The sequence below is a fragment of the Chelonia mydas genome, chromosome 1 (assembly GCF_015237465.2).
Source record: "Chelonia mydas isolate rCheMyd1 chromosome 1, rCheMyd1.pri.v2, whole genome shotgun sequence".
Lineage (NCBI taxonomy): Eukaryota > Metazoa > Chordata > Testudines > Cheloniidae > Chelonia > Chelonia mydas.
The window spans coordinates 52,992,312-53,015,327 of NC_057849.1; the positions used below are offsets into that span (position 1 = coordinate 52,992,312).

General features: G+C 44.3%; 1 long non-coding RNA gene across 1 annotated transcript; it reads left to right on the plus strand.

Moving 5' to 3' along the window:
- The first annotated feature begins 2,195 nt into the window (after nt 1-2,195).
- LOC122462021 lies at nt 2,196-10,855 on the plus strand. Its single transcript, XR_006284345.1, has 3 exons — nt 2,196-2,218; nt 8,359-8,361; nt 10,718-10,855. It is a non-coding gene; the product is annotated as an uncharacterized LOC122462021 (long non-coding RNA).
- The last annotated feature ends 12,161 nt before the right edge of the window (nt 10,856-23,016 follow it).

Below are 23,016 nucleotides of genomic sequence, written 5' to 3' on the forward strand. Positions count from 1 at the left end.
ATTTATATTTTTTTAATGGGGAAAAGATCATGCTCCATTCTTTTTATGTAATGTAATGTGCTTCCAGTATTGACCTTTCAGAGATATAAAATGTGAGTTATGCACAGCAATATTTTGGTAAAGAGAATATTTTAATAAAATATTTACTATTTCATTGCAGTGCAGGCGTTTCCAGAAACTGCAATCAGGATAAGGGCCCTGATGTAGTAGGTGCTGTATAACTCATAGGAAACCATGCTTCCTTCAAACTATGGCCCTGATCCTGCAAATGCCTTCTCACTGGTAAACCCCTGTGCTCTTGCAGAATGCCCGCTGAAGCTGTGTGGGGTGCTAGATGCTTTTATCTACAGATCTTAAAGTGCAATGCTGAAGGTAGCAAGTATCATTATCCCATTTTACCGGTGGGGAAACTGATGCACAGAGAGATTAAGTGATTTGCCCTAAATCTCACAATGGATCAGTTCCAGAGATGGCAATTTTTCTGATTTACCCTCTGGAAAATCATGTACAGCCTCTAACAGAATTCTCTGTCAAGTAGCTTTCCCAGAGCATGTAGGAACTAATTACAAGTTTGCTACCACTGCATTTTTGTTCATCTTAAAACATTCTTTTCCTAATAGAAATTTGACTTGTGGAGCCATAATTGAAAGTGCCTAGCTGTTTCAGAAAAGTTGTGTTATCTGGTTTGCCTAATGAAGAAGTTAAACTGTACAGGAGTATGAATAATCAGCCAAGAGCAATTGTGTGATTACACTAAGCAAAGAAAAGCTGGTCCTGTTGATCAACGCACAGTAAACTGAGGTTGTGGAAAATGAGGTATACTGTATGTCAGTTAGCTATGAGATGAGGCTTCTCACAATTTGGCAGCACTAGAACTTATTCTTATAACACATGCATGATGTAGTGAGTAAGTAACTGAGAGAAGACCTTGTTTTACATATTTTGTAACACATTTTTTAAAACAGCTCTAAAGCTCACCTGCTTTAAGATCTGCAAAGTATATGCCGCAATAAATGAAAAGGGGACAAGTAAAGTCGTGGGCGCTATTCAGGGAAAAGCAGGCTATGTCTACGCTGCAGTTAAAAACTCACAGCTGGCCCAAGCCAGCTGACTCAAGCTAAGGGGTTGTTTAATTGTGGTGTAGATAGTTGGGCTTGGGCTGCAGCCCAAGCTCTGGGACCTTCCCATCTTGCAGGTTCCTAGAGCTCCGGCTCCAGCCAAAGCACCTACACTGCAGTTAAACAGCCCCTTAGCCTGAGCCCTGTGAGCCCATGTCAGCTGGCGCGGGCCAGCTGTGGATTTTTACTTGCAGTGTAGACATACCCTTAGGCCCAGATCCACAAAGGTATTTAGGCTCCTAACTTCTATAGATTTCTGTGCTTCAGTTCCTGATATGTAACATGGGGAAAATCGTACTTTCCTACTTCTCAGAGTTGTTGTGAGGATAAATATAGATTCTGAGGAACTCAGTATGGTAATTGGGGCTTTTAAGTATCTAATATAGATACCTAACTAGGAGCTGAAGAATTTAGAATCCTTTATAACTAGCTGGGTTCTAAAATATAGAGTATTTTAGACAGCAGGGAACTGGGCTTTATTTTCTTTATAATTGTTTCTTAAACTCTCTAGATTAATGCTTTGTTAGCTTTCAGGTACTGTACTTTTTCATTATTTTATTCATGATCAGTCATTTGAGAAAATTAGAATGGTTAGAGCACTCAAAGGTCAGAAACAAAATACTGCAATAACAGTGGAAGAAAAACCCTGGATGACAGTGACAAGTTAATTCAGAGTTAAAGTACCGTTCATTCTTACCAGCACCTGCTGTTTAAAATCAGCATTCATAGTCCAATATCCCTATAAATGCCTACATGTTTGGTATTTACTACAGTACTAGTCAAAATATGAGTTTTTTCTCATGTTTTGTTTATTTCAAAAGGTAAAAACCTCAGCCAATCTACAACATGAATGCAAGGATCTAATACTAATAGCTTAGAGTATATAAACTGGTGAAAAGAAAAGGAGTACTTGTGGCACCTTAGAGACTAACCAATTTATTTGAGCATAAGCTTTCGTGAGCTACAGCTCACTTCATCGGATGCATACTGTGGAAAGTGTAGAAGATCTTTTTATACACACAGAGCATGAAAAAATACCTCCCCCCACCCCACTCTCCAGCTGGTAATAGCTTATCTAAAGTGATCACTCTCCTTACAATGTGTATGATAATCAAATTGGGCCATTTCCAGCACAAATCCAGGTTTTCTCCCCTCCCCCCCCCCACAAACCCACTCTGAAGTGAGCTGTTGCTCACGAAAGCTTATGCTCAAATAGAGTGGGTTTGGGGGGGGGGGCGGGGGAAGAAAACCTGGATTTGTGCTGGAAATGGCCCAACTTGATTATCATACACATTGTAAGGAGAGTGATCACTTTAGATAAGCTATTACGAGCAGGAGAGTGGGGTGGGGGGAGGTATTTTTTCATGCTCTGTGTGTATAAAAAGATCTTCTACATCGGATGCATACTGTGGAAAGTGAAGTGAGCTGTAGCTCACGAAAGCTTATGCTCAAATAAATTGGTTAGTCTCTAAGGTGCCACAAGTACTCCTTTTCTTTTTGCCTTATTTTAGAGTTTGGGATGAACTTTGTTTGATGACTTTGTGCTACGAGGTACACACTGGCTCCTTGTGCCACAAGAATTACAGTCAAAACTCATACACGTGGCACACAATACTCATCAAGGAATTGTCCAAACCAAACAATGACTACGGGATCTGTATTGGGGCCAGGGATGGACTCTCAAACTAAAGCACTCATAAAATCCTGTGTCACTTGCCAAATGCATGATAAGACAGCAGTGACATGTACCCCTCCATTACAGCCTGTTCCTCTTCCTGAATCTGCATGGGAAAAAGTGGGGATTGACATTGTAGGACCCTTTGATACTGCTCCAATTGAATGCCATTATGCCATCACTTTAATAGACTTTTTCTGTAAATGGCCTAAGGTAGCGTTTACATCGCAAATCTCTTCTGCTACAGTAATTAAGTTCCTCTCTTCAGTTTTTAGCAGGGACAGTAACCCCAAAGAACTGGTTTCAGATAATGGTAGTCAACTTACTTCCCTGGAGTTTGAACCTTTTCTAGCACAGAGGAACATTTTACACAGAAAGTCATCCCTCTATTACCCTCAAGCCAATGGGGAAATTGAACGGTTTAACAGAAGTTTGAAAGAGAGTTTGCAAACAGCTAAACTGGAAGGATATAGGGAAGGATATAAATTGTGGATACCCTTCACTACTGATTTCTTGAAAGCATACTGGGCTACACGACATGCCACAACACAAAGATCACCCGCAGAGTTACTGCATGGGAAACAGATGAATACTAAACTGAACATTTGCTGGATTGTTAAAGGCACGACCTGATACCCCACATGAGGATGATGTGAGAAAAAGAGTTGAACAGAACCAAGCAAAGTCTAAGGCTTTCACAGACAAGCGGCGGGGTGCTAAGGAGCCAAAGTTTGAGTGTGGTTCCTTCACTAGAATACAAAAACCTGGAATTTTACACAAAGGGGACCACAAATTCATAGCTCCTCTTAAAATCATAGAGAAGAAGGGACCTTACACCTATCGACTTTCTGATGGGCGGGTATGGAATGCTTCTTATCTTGTACCTGCCTATGTACTAAGAGGAGATTATGCCAACACCCAGTCTGCATTAGATGACTTCATCATCATACCAACACAACAAGACATTGCACTGGAACCGGGGCTTGAGAAATGGCCTGTCAGACCCAGATGACCACCTGTCTGGACTAGAGACTATGTTATGTAGTATCTACAGTGTTTTCAGTGTAATATTTCTGCCAACAGTATAGTGTCTTGTTTCATATTTGTTCCTTTGGTTAGAACAATAATGTTTATTTTAATTGAGAGAGTTTAAGAGAGGAGGGAATGTGGTGGTTAGATGTTGCTTGTAATTATTAGAATTGGGAGCACTGGCTGTTGGGAGTCTGAAAGGACAGGAAACAGGAAGGAGGGGGAGGAGTTGAGAGGCTGGGAGCGAGCTACAGAGGGTGCAGCAGCAGCTTGGTAATGAGGTTTCCACTTTGAAAATAAAGTCCTGTTGAAGCTTGTTAGTACCTTTCCTGGTTGATACAACAACTAAAAAGTGTAGGAGGGCTCAAAACAGCTAGGGTGTTTGTCATGTGCTATCGATGCAATTAAGTGAACTGTTTACAAGCTAAAAAGTGTGTAGCACATAAACTGGTGAAATGAGATTACAAGGGAAGTAATCTGCCTAATTATCTATTCATTTATAATTCATGGATCACCCTTGTGCCTAAACACTATTTACGCTAATTAAGAATAGCATTAATTCCATATGAAAGGACTGTGTTCTCCATTGCTTATGCCATTATCTTTAAATGGATTTGTTCCTGTTTGTCTCCAGGGAAGATGTTGCTTGTTGTTATTCTGCAGCTAGAAAACCCAGACTGAAATGTCTTATGCAACGATATGCAAACCCAATAGCTGGCAAGACTTGGGCTGACTCTCTAGTTTCTAGGGGGTAAGGAACCCCACAGCAGTGCGCTTATCATTGAGAACATTTGGCCCCATGTTCAACTTTGGGCTCTGGCACAGCCATAGCACTGGGTTGCTGGTAGGGAGCTGGCCTTTGAGATCACTATCTATTGATATTGATGTGTGAACAAGTCCTCTGTCTAAGATAGCTGTAAGAGACAGTTAGGGGCCATGTTTTAGGTGTGGCCCCTTAAACTTAAACTTCTTTTGGGAAGCTTTGGCAATACATGATAGGGCTGAAACAAGTCACACTGCGATGAAGGGGAGCATGGGGTCAATGTTCCAGTTTGCAGCTGTCTCCATCTCATAATGTTATCTACATCCCATAATTTTCGCAACTTTTTTTCAAAATCCCACAAGCCCGCGCGGCCCTCCTGGCTGTCCACCATCTCTGACAGAAGCCTAGAGCCTGCCCAGCTCGGCCCTGTCATGAGCATTGCAAGCACAGCCGTCCTGATCCTGGAGTATTTTCAGAGCCGCAAGAAGAACCAAATGACTAGGAAGCATCACGATTCCAGAGGACAGATTGCTGTGGGACATATCAAGAACTGATTCAAGGATGTTGGCGGCATTCACGGAGCAACTGCAGATGGTGGAGCACGGCTTCTGGGCCCAAGAAAGAAGCACTGAATGGTGGGATCGCATCATAATGCAGGTTTGGCATGATGAGCAGTGGCTGCAGAACTTTCAGATGCACAAGGCCGCATTCCTGGATCTGTGCATTGAGCTCTCCCCAGGTCTCCAGCATAGGGACAGCAGAAAGAGCTGCACTGACAGTGGAGAAGCAAGTGGCGATTGCCCTGTGGAAACTACCGGTCAGTCAGGAATCAATTTACAGTAGGGAAATCCACCGTGGGACCCATTGTGACGCAAATGTGCAGGGCCACCAACTACGCAGGACTGTAACTCCGCAATGTGCAGGACATAGTGGATGGATTTGCAGCAGTGGAGTTCCCGAACTGCACTGGAGCGATAGACAGTATGCATATCCCAATTTCGGTGCCAGACCACCCTGCCCCAGAGTACATCAACAGAAAGGGTTACTTTTCCATGGTTATGCAAGCATTGGTGGATCACCGGGGACACTTCACTGACATTAGTGTGGGCTGGTCAGGGGAGGTGCATGCCACTTGCATTTTTAAGGACTGTTCAGAAAGCTACAAGCTGGGATTTTCTTTCCTGATTGGTGGATTACCATTGGGAGTGCTGAAATGCCAGTATGATCCTAGGGGACCCAGCCTACTCCTAGCTTCCCTGTCTCATGAAGCCATATACTGGTCACCTCGACAGCACCAAACAGCGATTCAACTACCAGCTCAGCAGGTGCAGATTGACAGCTGAATGTGCTTTTGGTCATTTGGAGAGGCATTGGCTTTGGTTCCTCACAAAACTGGACCTCAGTGAGAAAAATATGCCAATGATTGTAGCTGCCTGCTGTGTCATGCATAATATATGTGAAATAAAGTGGAGAAAGTTTCCACCCGGATGGAGGTGGAACATCTGTCTGCTGAATTTGAACAGTCAGACAGAAGGGCTATTCGAATAACTCAACACAGAGTTGTACAGTTTAGGGAGGCTTTGAAAGACCTACGTAGGAATCATGTGGTGATTGCTCTACATACTGGAATATAACATTGTCAGTGAACCGACTGTGAATGACCCTATGAGTTGTGTGACTCTGTGCTGAGCACTCAGCAGCATATGTTGTGAACTCATAAAGATGAATCATGGTCCAAATGGTTGGATTTCTATTCAGTAACAAAACCAGTGCAGTAAACCTTGTGCAATTTTAAAACAAATGTATTAAAAACTTAATAAATTAAGAGAACAGAACTTAAGGAGAAAGGACATTGGTACGTGTGTGCCTGAAATGGACATCAACCATGACTTTCACCGGTCAGTGGATGTGAAGCTGTGATTGTCTTTTATGTCCCCTGGGGTGGAGTGGTAGGGGAAGGCAGCTAGCCTTGATGCCATGTGCAATGTTGGTGGGGGGTAGATGGAGGTCCTGATATTGAGATCTCAAGGGGCTGCAGAGGGAGGTGAGACTGGGATTATTGAGTCTGCAGCATCTGTGTTTGCTGCCTGAGATGCACCATTATGTCCTGGTGCATCTTCCTCTCCTTTTCCTGCTCTGGGTCTTTCTCCTGTACATTGTCTCCTTCTCCAGGTTGCACGCAGTGTTCATTCTCCAGGCCCTGTGCTTATGGTCTGATGCAGCACTGGCTTGCAGGATCTCACTGAACATGTCACCATGAGTTCTCTTCTTTCTCCTCTTACCTAGCTCAGGCATTCCACGGAAGTGGAGAGGGAGCCCCCGAAGGCCTCAATGGTAGCAACTACCAATAAAACACAGAGGTACCAAAGTGAGTTTATTCACTACTGAAAGTGAAACTTAAGTGCTGAACTCACTCCCTTTGCGCCCCTAAAGTTTTAAGCACTGCATCCTCACTTCTGCTTAGGAGTGCTTGTGCACAGCACCAGTCACAGCACCAGCCATAATGAGTATGGCCTGCTGGAGGGTGGGGAAATGAGGAGTGTAGTGAGGTCGAAGACTCACCAGTGTGGCACCTCCTGTTGGTCGTCTTGGGAATTAGCTCTTTCCAGCCTTCAGAGCACCCTCTGCCAGCGGTTGTCTCGCCTGCCTCAGCCCCTGTGTCCCTCGCAGACCCCAGTACCTCTTTACCTTAGGGTTCTGCCCCCAGCAGTACCCCCTTACTTTGGGTTTCCCCTCCCAGGGAACCCCCCAACCCCACCTTGCCTCAGTGGCTACTGTCAGTTGTCATCCAGTCCCCTTTCCCTGGGGTAGACTGCAGTCTGTAATGGCCACTCATCATTGGCAAGGGTTTAGGACCTGCTGCGTTTGCTTGTCCTTGGGCTGCCCCCTGCAACCCCAGTACCTCTTGTAGGCCTTCACCAAGGCCTGTAGCCTGGGGGTTTACCAGGCTAGAGCTCCCCAGATCCCTTTGCCCTTGCCCTTGCCCTTGCCCTTGCCCTTGCCCTTGCCCTTGCCCTTGCCCTTGCCCTTGCCCTTGCCCTCAAGCAGCTATCCCTTCCCACTACAGGGATAGAGTGAGACCCCTTCCAGCTCCTGGCTCACAGCCCCTTTATAGGGCCATCTGTGGCCTGACTGGGCTGGCCACACCTGTGGTCAGCTACTCCCTCAGATGCTTTCACTCCTTTTCCCAGCCGCTGCTCTCCAGGGCTGCTTTTAACCCTTGTTCTGTGGGAGTGGGGTAGCCGCCCCACTACAAGGAGGTAGTTGCTTGGGTGCATGATTCTAGTAGTGTAGGGCAATGACACTGAATACTGGCACCATTTTCCATAGGCAGTGGTGATTTTAGCTGATATCTCACTTCTGAGAGTAACAAAGGCCTAGAGAACACAGCTGCTGCTGGCATCCCGAAGCTGCCCAGGCCTGTATCCTGCTAGCCTGTTTACTGCAATGGTACCTACTGAAGTTATCAAAGAAGAAGAAATAATGCAGCTCTCTCTAGAAACCTTCAGGAGAGGATCGCAGAGTACCTTCCTGAAAGTTTCATCAAGATTTCTCAGAAGAATTCTAGGGACATCTCTCTGTATATAACAAACTTCTCCACATGCTTCCCCCCACCCCCCCAACCTAACTTTGGAGGAGCCATCCCTGTAATTGAAAATTTACCTCCACACTTGCCCAAAGTTCCTTCCCTGGCATTGGGCTCACCCGTGCTCAACTGGCAGGACTGGTTGGATTGCGGTAGAGTCAAAAACAAGTCTTGGCTCATTGTGCAGCCAGTTCTCCACAGTCGAGAGTCCCCCATACTCCTCTTGTCCACCATGTCCTCTTCCTTGCAGTTCATGGCAGAGACCTGTGACTCGGGCTCCTTGGAGGTATCCATAGTACTTTGCGTAGTGGTGGTGGTGTCTCCACCAAGGATGGCATTCAGCGCTTTGTAAAAGTGACAGGTATGCAGCTCATCACCAGATCGATTGTTGGCTTCCTTTGGCTTCTGTTATGCCTGCCCAGCTCCTTGGCTTTCACACTGCACTGCTGCTGGTCCCTGTCATAGCCCCTTTTCTGCATCCCTTGAGCAATCTGCTTGTAGGTGCTGACATTTCTATGGCTGGTGTGGGGCTGTGCCGGCACAGCTTCTTCTCCCCACAGGCCCAGGATATCGAATATCTCCTGTCTACTTCAGGCAGGAGCACATCTGGAGCATATAGCCGGCATGGTCAGCTGGGCAGTTGCACTCAACAATGGAGAGTTGCTAGGTGTGCTCTCTCACCAAGCCAGGCAATCAGGAAAAGGTATTTAAAGAAATTTGTGAGACTTTAAAGGGGAGGGGCTTCCAGTCTCTGTGACCCCTGGTCAGTGGAGTTCACAATGGTGACCAGGCTGGCCAGTGTGGGGCATTATGAGGCAGCAGCTGGAGGACAGCTAGGCTCAACATAAGTAACAAAGTGTTTATACCCATCGTTGTCTATCATCTGTGGCTCTACACTGCTTGGAGAGGTGGTGTTATTACGTCGGTGTAACGGGGCACTCACATCTGTGGGAAAGCAATTTAAGTGTAGACACATGCACAGTCGGTCGACATAAGCTGCCTTGCATCGACCTAACTTTGTAGTGTAGACCAGGCTTTGCTATCCCTCATCATAAACATAATTTCACTGAGAGTTGTATATTGATGTAGCTTCATAAATAAGCAACAGAAAATGACAAAATTATGCAATAAATGGGACTACACTTTACATATGTTCTGGCATGAGACTAAAAGCATACCAAGCTATGTGACAGAGATGTTGTGAAATTATTTTTATAAAAATGGTTTCACTCATAAAATGAAATCAGTGTGACAAACTTGTTCTGACCCCTGCAAGCATTCTCCTGTCCTCAGTTTTAAACCAGGTTTTTCCTTTTATCCAAACAATAGAGATCAGTAATAATTTTTTATCTGAGGAATGAAGAGATTTTAAACAAAAACTGTCTGTACTGGAGATAATTTATTCTCTATTAAGAGTGGGTCAGTTCTCAACTTATTCAGTCTGAATTAATCACAAGATTTAATCAGTCAGTTTAGACATGTTTTCCCTTTCAGAGTATCTGCAGAATTACCTCAATAGCCACAAGCTAGTCTAGTAACTTTTGACACAGAAGATGCAAGTTAAATTCCTCTGTCAGGTCCTGTTAACTACAGAGTAACAGTGGAGTTTTCTAGCAGTAGTGTAGTTTTCAGTATGACACCTTGGAGTTATCAGATTTATAAATATCTAAAAACAACATCCTCTTCTGTTAGGTCTTATTATTCTATGCAGCCTTCAAAGCAGAACTCACTGTTGCTCATCCAGCTCCTGTTATAAGACATCAAGGTTTGTTTCATATTGCATTCTCTGGAGCAGAAACTTTAATGAGACTGAATGAAATTGTATTAAAGAGATTACCTGGATTACTTTGTTAAAATACTATTGTAACATTGGCCACCTTTCTGGGTCACAGCTAAATACAAGATATCATAGTTAAATACAAGGTGAAACAGATTGTTTAGCGTAAGGAGTTAACACATATTTCAGGGCACCACTCAAGGTGAAGTGGCCCATTAAAACCCCTCCAGTCATAGGGGGAAAGGCAGGGAAAGAGAGAAAAAAGGTCATCTTGGTGAGTGGGAGTTATTAGTGGGTTATAGATTGTTGTAATAAGCCATAATTCCAGTATGTTTATTAAGACCATGATTTTTAGTGGCTAGCAAAGTTAATGAATTTAAACTCCCAAGCTTGTCTTTTGAAGGTGTGTGCAGGTTTCCTTTTAGAATGAGGACTGAGAGGTCAGGTGTAGAGTAATTGCTTTGTAGCAGCAGCACCAGACCCTGCCAGAACAACAGATGTGAAACCTGTAGACATATCTCCACCGCTGCGATGATCAACACTCCTTACAATGCACCTTTCAAGATTCATGGGCCCTACAGAGTCCTATCACAACATATAATGTACCTCATCCAGTGCACAAAATGCCCAAATAGCATGTCTGAGGGCGAAATCAGACAATCACTACACTCTCAAATGAACGCACACAGGAAAATGTTAAGACAAAAACACCACATCACCTGTGGGTGAACACTTTCACAAAGCAATAACTCTACATCTGACCTCTCAGTCCTCATCGTCAAAGAAAACCGGCCCAACACTTTCAAAAGATGAGCCTGGGTGCTTAAATTCATAACTTTGCTAGACACTAAAAATCATGGACTGAACTGACACTGGATTTGTGGCTTATTATAACATTCTATAACCCACTAACAACTCCCACTCCCCAAGATGCTTTTTTTCTCTTTCCCTTCCTTTCCATCCATGACTGGAGGGGTTTTAAAGGGTCACTTCGCCTTGAACAGTCCCCTGAAATGTGTTAATTCGTTATGCTAAGCAACCTGTTCCACCTATTATTTAGCTGTGACACTCTGAACACCTTTCCCAGACTTAAAGAAGATCTCTGTGTAAGCTCAAAAGCTTGTCTCTTTCACGAAGACAAGTTGGTCCAATAAAATATATTATCTCCCCCACCTTGTCTCTCTAACATCCAGGGACTAACATGTTACAACAACACTGCATCCATTTTTGTTAGCTGTCCAATGAAGTCAAAATGAGTAGGGATGAAATCCTGGGCCCACTGGGCCCATCGACTTAAATGTGGTCAGGATATCACATTAGATGACTTCAAAGGAATCAGAATGTTAGCCTTTGTTTTCATTTTAGGTATTGATGTCCCTGTATAGTGAGTGCAAAATGAAGGGGTTACCAATGAAGGGAAATAATTTATTATCAAAAGCAGCCTAGGGAACTTCTTATAAATCACAATCGAGTCCACTCTTAACCCCCTCCTCAATAAGCTAAATGACCTAGATACTCAAGTCTCGACTGAAAAGTGTTTCCTCAGCCTCAGATATTTCTTGTATTGTTTTTTTTTCTGACCCCTCTCCAATTTTTCAACATTCTTGTCAAAGTGTGGACACCAAAATTGGACATGATTTTCTCATCAATGGCCTCACTAATGCCATTTACAGAGGTAATACCACCTCCCCACTCCTAGTGGATGTTCCTCTGTTTATAGATCCAAAGTTGTCACTAGCTTTTTTTAATCACAGCATCGCACTGGGAGCTCAGATTCATTTGGTTAGCTAACTTGACCCATAAATCCTTTTCAGAGTCACTGCTTAGCAGAGTACAGTCTCTTTTCCTTCCCACCCACATCCCATATGTGTAACATACATTCTTTGTTCCAAGATGTCTGACTTTGCTTTTGGATGTATTAAAATGCTTGTTGTTTGACTGCACCCAATTTACCAAACAAACCAAATTATTTTGTATCAGTGACCTGTCCTCATCATTATGAGCATTTCACCAATCTCTGTCATCTAACTTTAACAGCAATGACTTCTTTCCCTAGATTACTGATAAAAATATTGAATATTGTGCCAAGAACCAACCCGTGCAAAATCTCGAGCACACATCACCCTGGAGGAGTCTTCATTAAACATTTACATTTTGAGATCAGAGGGTTTCCCCCTTTACTATTTTACCATATTGATTAATCTTATGCATCAAAAGCCTGTCTTTTCTGAAGAATACAAAAAAGAACCAAGCATCAGAAACACCATGATGACATTGGAACTCCAAACTCATCAGGAAGGAGTTAATGGGAGCCTGTGGGTCCAACCAGCCCCACTCTGCTACACCTGTGCAATGTGTCATGCCTGGATGGAGGAAATAACAGAGGAAAAGCCCAGCTTAGTGGTGGCTGATTGAGAGAGGGAATAGATCTCCTGAGCTAGCCCTGGACAGGAATGTCTGGCTGGGGTCAGAATCTAAGCAGAGACTGCTTTGAAGCTGCCTGGAAGAAATGACCAGCTGAGGCTAGTGCTTCACTAGAGATTTATAAGGGTCAGAGCGTCTTTGGGCAGGGAGGTGTGGAGCAAGACCTTTGTGTCTTTTCAAAAAGAAAAGGAGTACTTGTGGCACCTTAGAGACTAACCAATTTATTTGAGCATGAGCTTTCGTGAGCTACAGCTCACTTGAGCTGTAGCTCACGAAAGCTCATGCTCAAATAAATTGATTAGTCTCTAAGGTGCCACAAGTACTCCTTTTCTTTTTGCGAATACAGACTAACACAGCTGTTACTCTGAAATTTGTGTCTTTTGTTTCTCATAACAAGCTTGGCTCTCCTCTCTTTTGGGACTTTCAAAAGTGTCAGCTGGGAACAGGCTGGGAGCAGGTCGAGCTGCAGCCCAAGGTGGGAAGCAACCCAGGGATACAACAGAGGGTCTAAACAAACAGTCCTGCTTTAGTCTATACAGGGTCCCTGGAACCCAGAGAAGAGGGTGGGCCTGGGTTCCTCTACCTAGGGTGGGTGGCATGAAGACACTGGAGTCAAGGGTGGGCAGGCCCCAGAGACTGAAGGTGGAGTGAACATCCTGTGTAATGCTGCCACACCATTGGCATGTTGGGCTCTGGCTTCCCCACAAGGCACAGGATTAATCGTGACTTGGCTAGCGGGCCAGACTGTAGAAAGAGGCAGACCATTTCAGGATGCAGATGTCATCAGGGGGTGCTAAAGGAGGAGGAGAGTGACTGCACAATGCCCAGGCACAAGGGGATACTTCCACAAACATCCTTTCTTCCAACTCTTGGTCTGTTGCAGAATTATTGTTTTGGCTGTACAGCGGGTCACCAGTATAGGTCAGGGTTGTGTTCTTGAAGAGGGAGATGGATACTGAAACTATGTACACTGGGCATCTGCTGGTACAGCAGTGGAGTAGGCAGGAGGGAAAACTTGAGGGGGCCTCGGGCGGGCAGGCAATGATGGGGCTGGAGGGGTAGGAGTGATCTGGCTGCCGCTCCCTCACTCCAGCCGGCCTTGCGGTCGGAGGAGGGGGTGATAGATGCTCTGGCCAGGGGCTCCTGGAAAAATGGGGTGCCCTGGAAAAATGTGCACCTCTGCACCCCCACCCACTCTGCCCCCCCCGACCGGCACTTGAGGTTTGCCCCACTCTTCCTGCCCGGCGCTCCAGCCGGGGAGCAGGATCGGGGCATGGGGGCTTGCCCCGCCTCTGCCCGATTCTGCTCCAGCCGGGGAACGTGTTCCGATTCCACATATCCATCATTTGCAACTTATAGTATAGTACTGCAAATGACAGATATGCGGACTGGGACAGTACTGCAAATGATTTGTGGATCAGGACCAATGTGAATCAGAACACGTTCCCCTATTGACGAGCAACAGATAGCAAAACAACAGATAAAGGAGAGATGTTTACCAGGGATCCCCAATAGTATTTGATTGTTTTTGTTTGTTTCAAAGTCAGTGTAGAAGGGTGGTTACCTGCTCTGGCCCTGACAGGGCTGAGGCCAGCCCTGGAAGAGGGCTGGGGCTGTGGGGAAAAGCCAAGCTGGATTAACAGAGCAGCCACAGCTGTGGCCAGCTCAATCAGGCCCAGCTGGCCCCTATAAGAGGCTATAAGCCAGGAGCCCAGTCACTCCTCCCTCTGCCTGCAGGGCAGGACACCCAGATTGGAGCAGGGCTGGGGAAGGGCTAGAGGAGCTGGGAGCTCCAGCCTAGAAAGCCCCAGGCTACAGGCCTGACTACAGGCTGAATAGGTGCAGGGTTGCAGAGGGGCAGCCCACGGGTAGGTGGAGGCAGCAGGTCCAAAACCCCCTTGCCAGTGATGAGTGGCGTATACCCTGCAGTCTGCCCCCAATACAACAGGCTAAATGGGGACTGGCAGTAGCCCAAACTGAGGTGAGGTGAAGTTAGGGGGTGGGGGTTCCCCTGGGTGTGGAGACCCAGAACCTGAGAGTGTGGGGGTACTGCCAGGGGAGCAGCACTGGGACCTCGGAGGGACATGGGGGGCCGGCAGTAAGGCGGATCACCGGCCTGCAGAGGGCACTCTGGGGCTGGATGAGCTCATTCCTAATGACTACCAGCAGGAGGCGCCACAGGGGTGAGTCCAAACCTTTACAGTCAGGCATTTCTCAGAGGTGCTGTTAGTGGTATAAGACTTCCCAAATGTTCAGTGCACATAAAACATCTCAGGGGATTAAAGAAAAAACATCCTATAAAGCAGTGGTTCTCAACCTGACTGAAAACTAACTGAACAGAATTCAACTATATATGCAGGCAATAGGGTTTCCAAAGGGGTCCGCATGTCCATATGAGATTTCCAAAGGGGTTTACAAATGAAAAAAGATTGAGAACCACTGCTATAAATATCCTCCAGTTCATAAACTAGAGGAGATTCCTACCAAAAAAAAAGCTAAGGTTAAAAAGACATTCAGTATGATGTCAGTCTTCTATGTCAGATGGATCTATTTCATGTATCGGAAGAGAGAAGTGGTTCTTTCTGACAATGGGTATGGATGTTTATGTATTTTAAAACTAAGCCATTGTGATGCTGTATGATTGAAACGTGACCAGATATATCATTAATATTACCACTGTTAGTCAATTGTAACAAATCTTGTACAAAGTATATCCTGTAAGGTGTCAATGGAAAAGTTATGATGTGTTGAATGATTCTTATTTACAGCATGTATTTTTTTTGTATCTGAAGTTATGAATATTGATTATGTACTGGTATTTCAAATGTGTTTGCTCCTTGGGTAACACACACCAGGTAGTTTATATCCAGTCTAGGCAGCACATTGTGAATGGATTATTCATGTTGCTGGCCCATTAAAGGATACTTAACTTGTACAATAGACCATAAGAGGCCTGCCCATGTCCAGTGGGCCTTCCTGTGGATGTTTTAGCTAGAATATGGATAATGGGCTGCTCCTGTGACTCATCAAAGCATGCAAGGGGATGTGATTTGCCCATGTGACCCTGGACTCCATCTTGTGCCTGTAATTTTCCACAAACTAAGACGAGAGCAGTCCCTCCACATGGGAGAAAGTATTTTAAAAAAAAAAAAAAAAACCCTGGAAGCATGTCCATTTTGTCTCTTTCCTGCTCTGATCTCTGGAGTATGGACTTACAATCAATGGACTGAGGACCTTCCAGCCTTTCAGAAGTTACCAGAGACTTTACCAGCCAGCAGTTTATTCTATCATTGCTTCAAACCTGATACAAGAACTCTGCAATAGTTATATGTATTTGATTCCTTTGACCATTTGAACTCCTCGTCCTTTCTTCTTATACATAAACCTTTAGATACTAAAGGACTGGTAATAGTGTGATTATTGGGTAAGATCTGACCTATATCGGCCTGGCTGTGTGGCTGATTTATTGGGATTAGCAGAACCCTTTGTTTGATTAAACTGGCTTTAAATAACCATTCATCATTAAATCTAGTGCTTGGGTGGTGAAACATGGGCTGGGATACCTAAGGAGACTACATTTCTGACTCTTTATTAACCAGTGTGGTGAGACAGAAGTTTACTTTTGTTACTGCCTTGGTATATCTTATGGAAGAATAACCACCACTTTGGGGTGGGTCTGCCCCATTTCTCAGTAATTTGTCCTGAATCTGGTATTCTCAGCTGTGACCCACTGTGGTGTGATGGCAGCCATGTTTTACAACAGTGAAATAAATGGATGCCTAATGGAATGCACTAATGCAGTACTAATTTTATGAACTGCATTAGCTTCCATTAGAAAATTCTCTTGAGAGTTGAGCCATACTAATGAGTAGAAACTCAGATATTTCATGTACAGCTCTTTTGTGATCTTTTTAGTGATACGGTATTCAATACCCATGGAAAGCAACTATGAGATATCAACAAATCTAAGACCACACATCTCTTGGGCAAGGGCCTAGATTAAAGTTTGCTAGAACTTTGCTGACAGGGTGGTTATCTGTATGAGTTAGGCCCCAATGCAGCAAAGTACCTAAAGGGAGGTAGAGTTAAGCACATGTTTAAGTGCTTTGCTGGATCAGGACCTTAGAGGATTTTGTCAAAAATGCACTTTATTATTAAACAAAGTAGGAGCAATTCAACAGACATCAGGAGAAAACCCTCAGAAAATAGATTTAATTTTTTAAATGATGATTAACAATTACTGTTGGAAAACTTGTTTTTGTAAACTGATGAGCTCCATGAACTGCAATTTCAGCGGCTCAGAGGAGTACAGACTCTGATCACTTACTACCTAAGCACAACAGTTGGTTTGAGGAAATTGCCACACCAGTTTTCTAAAGGTTCTCCCTTCTGCTCCTGTAACACTGACAGACCCCAGTCGATAGCAGGTGGGAATCAAACCTGGGACTTCTGAAGCTTAGTGTATGAGCCTCTACTGCATGACCTAAAAACCACATGGCTCTTAACCAAGGCTGTAGCAGACTCATCAGTCTCTAGCTGGTCTAGGTGCAACAAGAGGGGGACAGAACTCTACACCAAGCAAGTATAGGTTACAATTATATTGTGTATAAGTGTATTTTTGTAGAGGTTGTTATTGATAGAAATGTATCCTGTTAAGATATATTGCTAATTTCTCAGGTATGTACAATATTCTAGTTGATTTGTATAGAGATTAGAACGTAATTATGTCAGTACTTGTGCTCATGGGGTTTATTCCAGCACCCACAATTCTACTGTATCAGTATCTGCATTACTGTCTACAACCCCCCATTCATATATAGCATTCTGGAGAGGCTTAGGTTTCTCTAAATCAAAATTAGGATGTGTATATTCAGGGACTGCACCAAAAGAGAGGAAGGGTTTTTTGCTCTTTTATTTACCTTGCTTTCTTCTGTATATCTCTAAATGTGAACTCAGTGCTCAAAGGGAGTGACAAATGTTCACTTCTCATTTGAAGTGAACATAATAAGACCAACAGTTTCCCAGTACAGCAGAGCCAATGTACCTCAAACCTGACCTACAACATCTCTTTACTTTAGAAGGCCCTAATAGTTATAGTGGAGACTACTTGCTCCAAACTGTGTGGTAATTCTTTTTTTCAATAGTCTGTCTTGTTTTACCTTGATCTCTGAGGGAAAAAAATTCCTTCCTTGGTCTTTGTCTTGTCTTCTAAAAGGGACTGAATTTGCATCCTTACTAATGAGAAATAAGCTGCCCAGGAAGATATGGGGTTCAGTAACCCTAATTTTAGATTTAAACTCTGCACTGTGCGCTCTTTAGAGTAGGGCCTGTCCCTGCATTGTTTGATTGGTAACGTGCGTAGTATAAAGGGGGCCAGATCTGTTTGAGGTCCTTAGGCTCTACCACCACAGAAATAATTATTAACCATCAACTTTTCTCCAGATGTGAGAAGTTTTCTTCTGGCTCCACGAGCCTGCTCATTTACTGTTCCCCTTCAGGAGTAGGGGGACAAAACCCAAGCCGACTTCAACAGATTGAGGTTTAGGAAACGCCACATATGATAAATATTCAGTTTCCTGACTCTGCTGAGGGAGTCTCAGGTTGGGCGTGAATTGGCCCAAAAATATCAGGTCAGCAATCAAGAAGACTAACATGCTGCTGTGACTTATGATGAAAAATTGATTAGTTAACTGTGCCTTGGCTAATGAATGACTACAAGGGTGTATGTTAGAGACATTAAAACAGTCTATAAGTATTTGAGATGTGTAAATGCCAAGGAAGGAGAGAGAGACTTAGCACAAAACAAGGGAATGTAATTTAGAATAAGTGGATGAAAATAGATATTTTTGATTTAAAAAAACAAACAAAACCCTTTCCTGACACAATCCCAACCACACTCTTCCAAAGGAGAACCTATCTCTGCAAGGATCTCCCATCAGACTATTATGGAAGGGAGATTACCTCAGTAAAGGCTGCATGGCCTGCCCCCAAAATCTGGCAGATCCTCAGAACACCAGGTCCACTAGCATGGAAGTCCTGTGTCAGCATGGCTCCAGGTGACTAGTGCCTATGCAATCTGGCACAACACCTGCAGAAATGTCCTCATGAAGGCCTAGGCAGAAAATGTAGACTAGGCTATCTTCTCTTCTGACTAACATGTAGAGGAGGATGTAAATCCTCCCAGTCCCCCAGGATGGATCACAGTGGGTGGCCTTTGCATGATCTGGAAAGGGAGAGAGGAAACAGTGCCACAGGATCACAATCTGGCCCAGTATGATCTACTTGGGGAACATCTTCCAAAAGAACTGTTGCAAGCCTTATTGTCTGAGGCATTTAAAGTACAAAAAACGTTGAAAGATGGCACCAAATGTGGACGGAAGCACAGGGATAGCTGGGATGCGAAGCGATGCATCCGTGGGGTGTTGGGACAGGACCCAGAATGCCCAACACCCCATAAGCCATAGCGCCAGAATGGGAACAGGTGCTCTGTGGGATAGCTGCCCATAATGCACCACTCCCAATGCCGCTGCAAGTGCCACAAATGTGGCCACACCAGTGCGCTTGCAGCTGACAGTGTGAACACACTGCAGCGCTTTCCCTCCTATGCTCTCTGAGGGCTGGTTTAACTCCCAGCGCTCTACATCTGCAAGTGTAGCCATGCCCTTAGACCAGAACACGAACTAGAAAGTACACACTAGGGAATACGGTTACACTTGAGAGAGAGGTCATCTAGTGAGTCCTGACAGTACATTATTCACAAAATTTAAGAAATGTTTTAGCTTGTATTATTGAGCGAATGTTGGCATTTTCCAGATACTGAGTCTTTCCTTTTAATGACTGAACAGGTATTTTATGGGTCCATCAGGTTTTCTACTCATTTGTTGCCTGCTACTTAGCTCCTTGAAAAATGAAGTCTAGCTTTGATGTTTTCTCTCCTGCCATTCAGTTTTTCAGGATTGATTTAAAACCGAACATTGGAATCTGTACTCTCAGGGCTACCCTTGATAAGGAATTGTGGTATCAGTGCCTAGTAGTAGTGACATGTTTTATTTGGCTTTCTAATGTTAAGTTTTTAATTTTTTGTTTATCTAGTTAAATACTGTCTGGCAACAGATAAGCTGAATGGAAAAAATACCTGCACTAGCTCTTATAAAGTCCTTAACTGCAGACACTAGACATGCAGTATAAAACCTGCTCACTTACTGGTTTATTGTGAGAGGAGAAGGGGAAAAAAATGCAAATTAACTCAAGTGCTGCATAACTCTTCCAGGATCCTCTTATGATTTCTTTATCATAGCTTTGTGCTAAAGAAACTGAAATAGGGCTGCGTGGATTTTCCTATTAGGGTCCTTTTTTAATAGGGTGGCTCTGCTGGACCAACTGGATTTCAGCAATTCCGTCAGTGCAGGGTCTCTGAAGCAGAGCTCAATGCAGCAACAAACATGCCTTTCATCTGGTCTTTTCAAATGCTCTCAGTTGTTTGTAGTTTTAGACCTAGCTCAAGTAGGTGCTACGGTGGCAAAGCTGCAGCTATGCTGCTGTAGTGTAGATGCTTCAGACATCGACCAAAGGGGATTTTCCATCACTATAGTTAACCTACCTTTCCATTAGGTGGTAGCTAGGTCGACTGAAGAATTCTTCCATTGACCTAGCTATGTCTACACTGGGGTTAGGGCGACTTGACCATGGTGCTCATGGTGCAAAATTTTTCACAGCTTACTAGGTCAGTCTAAGTGTAGAACAGGCCTAAGAGTCGATCTTTGCTTAGCAGGGTGTGATGTCTGGGGATTACTCAGACCAGTAAGGGGTTCTGTCATTACCTGTTCTGTAACCTTGGGTGCCTTAATGCTATGCGGCTATGACTCAGAGCCCTGACACCAGGACCCAGCGTACAAACATAAAGCTCTCACCCTGGCTTCTACCAGCCTAGTAACTCCTTGAAGGGTGACCACGAGCCATTTTAGTCCCAAGGCTCCCTAAATCACTTTACCTAGAGTTCTTATCTACCAGACACTCAGGTTTTCCCTCTGGTTCGTCACCCTGAAAGTATAAAAACAGCCCCCAGTTATCAGTTCACTGGCACATACATTCCACATAGTTTGCACAACAGAGATCTGCATGGGGTAAAAATAAACAAAGCTTATTTAATAGAAAAATCATAGCTCCGAAGATGGAATAGTCCGGAAAAGTAAACATATACAAGGTACAAAGAAAATAAACATGCAATTTAATGCTTCATGCTTCTATATTAGCTACATACCCTCTTTGAATACAAGCAGGCTTCCCAGTGTACACAGTTCCCAGTGTACCTCTGTCAGAGAGGAGGTGCAGTGTTTTACTGACAGCATCCATTCTAGATGCTGGCCTTCACTTACTGGCTCATCTTCACTTCAAACTCTTTCTTTTAAGGGTTTGCAGTGGTTTTCTTTCTCTCTGACTCTGGTGATTCCAAGACTGTTTGTTTTTCCCCAGTAATTCTAATGGTACCCCATTGGCTTTTCCTGGCTGGACAATCAATGGGTACTTGAAGTTAGTTTTGTGTCAGCAACTGGGTTGGGAAGAGCCCCTTCCTGCTGTGTGGTGTACTTGAAATTTGTAGTACAGGTCATGAGCATAGTATTCTATGTACATAACCACAGTCTGTATATATACAGATTATGAGAGAGTCCCTCTAAGCTGAGTCGTCAGGTCGCTGCCCAGGAGTGATTCAAGGGCCGCGCACTTGATTAGCAGAGCCACGCATATCCAGCAGCATGTCTTCAGGTGCCCCTCTCCCTGCTGCTTTGCAGCCTTGTTGCTCCTGCCCTCTACCTTGAAGCCCTTGGCCAGCTGCTCCTGGGACCCTCCCGCTGGCTGTAGAGCATGGAGGGAGGAGGGGCACTGATGTCAGAGTGTCCCCTTCTCCCCACCCCTGTACCCCATCTTTGCAGAGCAGGGGAGGGGAGACAGATCTCAGGAGCAGGAGAGCTGCTGTGGTCTGAGGTTCGAAGGAGCCTTCCGGGTGGTGAGTGAATACTTTAAAGAGACAGCACACTGTCTCTCCAAGACTTCCCCAACAGCCAGCACACACACACCGTGTGTGTGTCTCTCTCTCACACACACAGTCTTTCACACTTACCTCCCAACACATACCTGTATTATTGTTGTTGTTACTTCTTGGTACTTCCTGAAATACATGCATTCTCTGTCATTTTATTCTTTCAAAGTGTGTTATTTTAGTTTTTTGACTGGTCTATGCATTTCATAATCTTTATTTCTCTTATACTTAAATTTAAGTCTTTGAGTAGTGAGTTCTAAAATGCCTAACCTGTCCTGCTAGAGTAATTATCCCTATGGCAACTTTTTAAAAATATATCCAGGTTTTATGTTTCTACTGGTGACGAACATCCACACATTACCTAGATGCACATAACATTTATTCTGCATGTGGATGAAAAAGATTAGAGGGAACATTGCTCATAATGACTATCATGGGCGGCATGTGAACCGCTGACTGGGGAGGCTAGCCTCCAGCCCTGCCTCTTCCACCAGAGGCCATGCCCTTCTGTATCCCCCCCACCAGAGCCCAGAGCACCCCCACAGTGGCTGCTAGCACCTGCCCCAGGCTAGCAGCCCCAGTGCCCCAGGAGTGGGGGTTGCACTGCCCCAGCCCTGGAGCCCCAGGAAGTCGGGGTTGTGTGGTCCCAGTGCCCCTAAGCCCCACAGCGCCGGGAGGGCAGGCTGCACTGCCCCAGCCTCCCTGGCACCGCAAGGGTGGGCAGCGCGGCTCCAGCCCGAGTTGGGGGCCACCACATGAGGAGCCACAGAAGGGTCTGGGGGTGAGCATGGGTGGGGCCATGCCTGGTTGTTTCGGGAGGCTCAGCCTTCCGCAGCCTATGATACACACCGCCCATGACTATAAGTTCAAACCATTACAAGCTTTGACCTATTTGTACATACAATAACACTGTATACAGTCAGTTGGTTCAAATTCTCTTTGGGTTTCAGATCCCCTGTTTTCCCTATGCGGTGTCTGGACCCTGATTGTCACATAGGGACAAAGACAATTTTTTCAAAGATTTAATGAAGATACTTGGTCTCTTCCTCAATCTTTAAATCCTTTAGAGAAAACAAAACTGAAAAGGGTGTATCCATTTCACCGTTGCCAGACAGAAGTATTTTAAATATGAAAGTTCCTCTATCTGTCAAACAATAACTGGTAAACTTGACTAGTAGGTGTCACAAATTCAAAAATAATTCTCTTTAATACAAAGTGACTGCATTCATTAACAGGCCACTTCACTATACATTTAGCAAGGCCTGGTCTCAATTTAAATTACTCAATTGATTCTTAGTATCCTGGAAAACAGGGGTAAAAAAAAAGTTTCATCCATCCTGAATCTATACTTATGAAAAAAATCCATAAAGTATGACTATTTAGGTTTAAATGAATAGGCTTCCACATAAATTCACTTGGATCCTATAGAAATTACTCTGGAAGCCTATAGAAAATGAGATGTTTTACATAGGTTGTTTTAAATGATCCTTTAGAATGCTATAGCAGGGATATAATTTTTGAACAAAATTCTATAGAATGGTCCAAAAATAATGAAAGATTATGACTTTTCTTTTAAAGTTTGTAGAACTTTCTAATAAGAGTACACT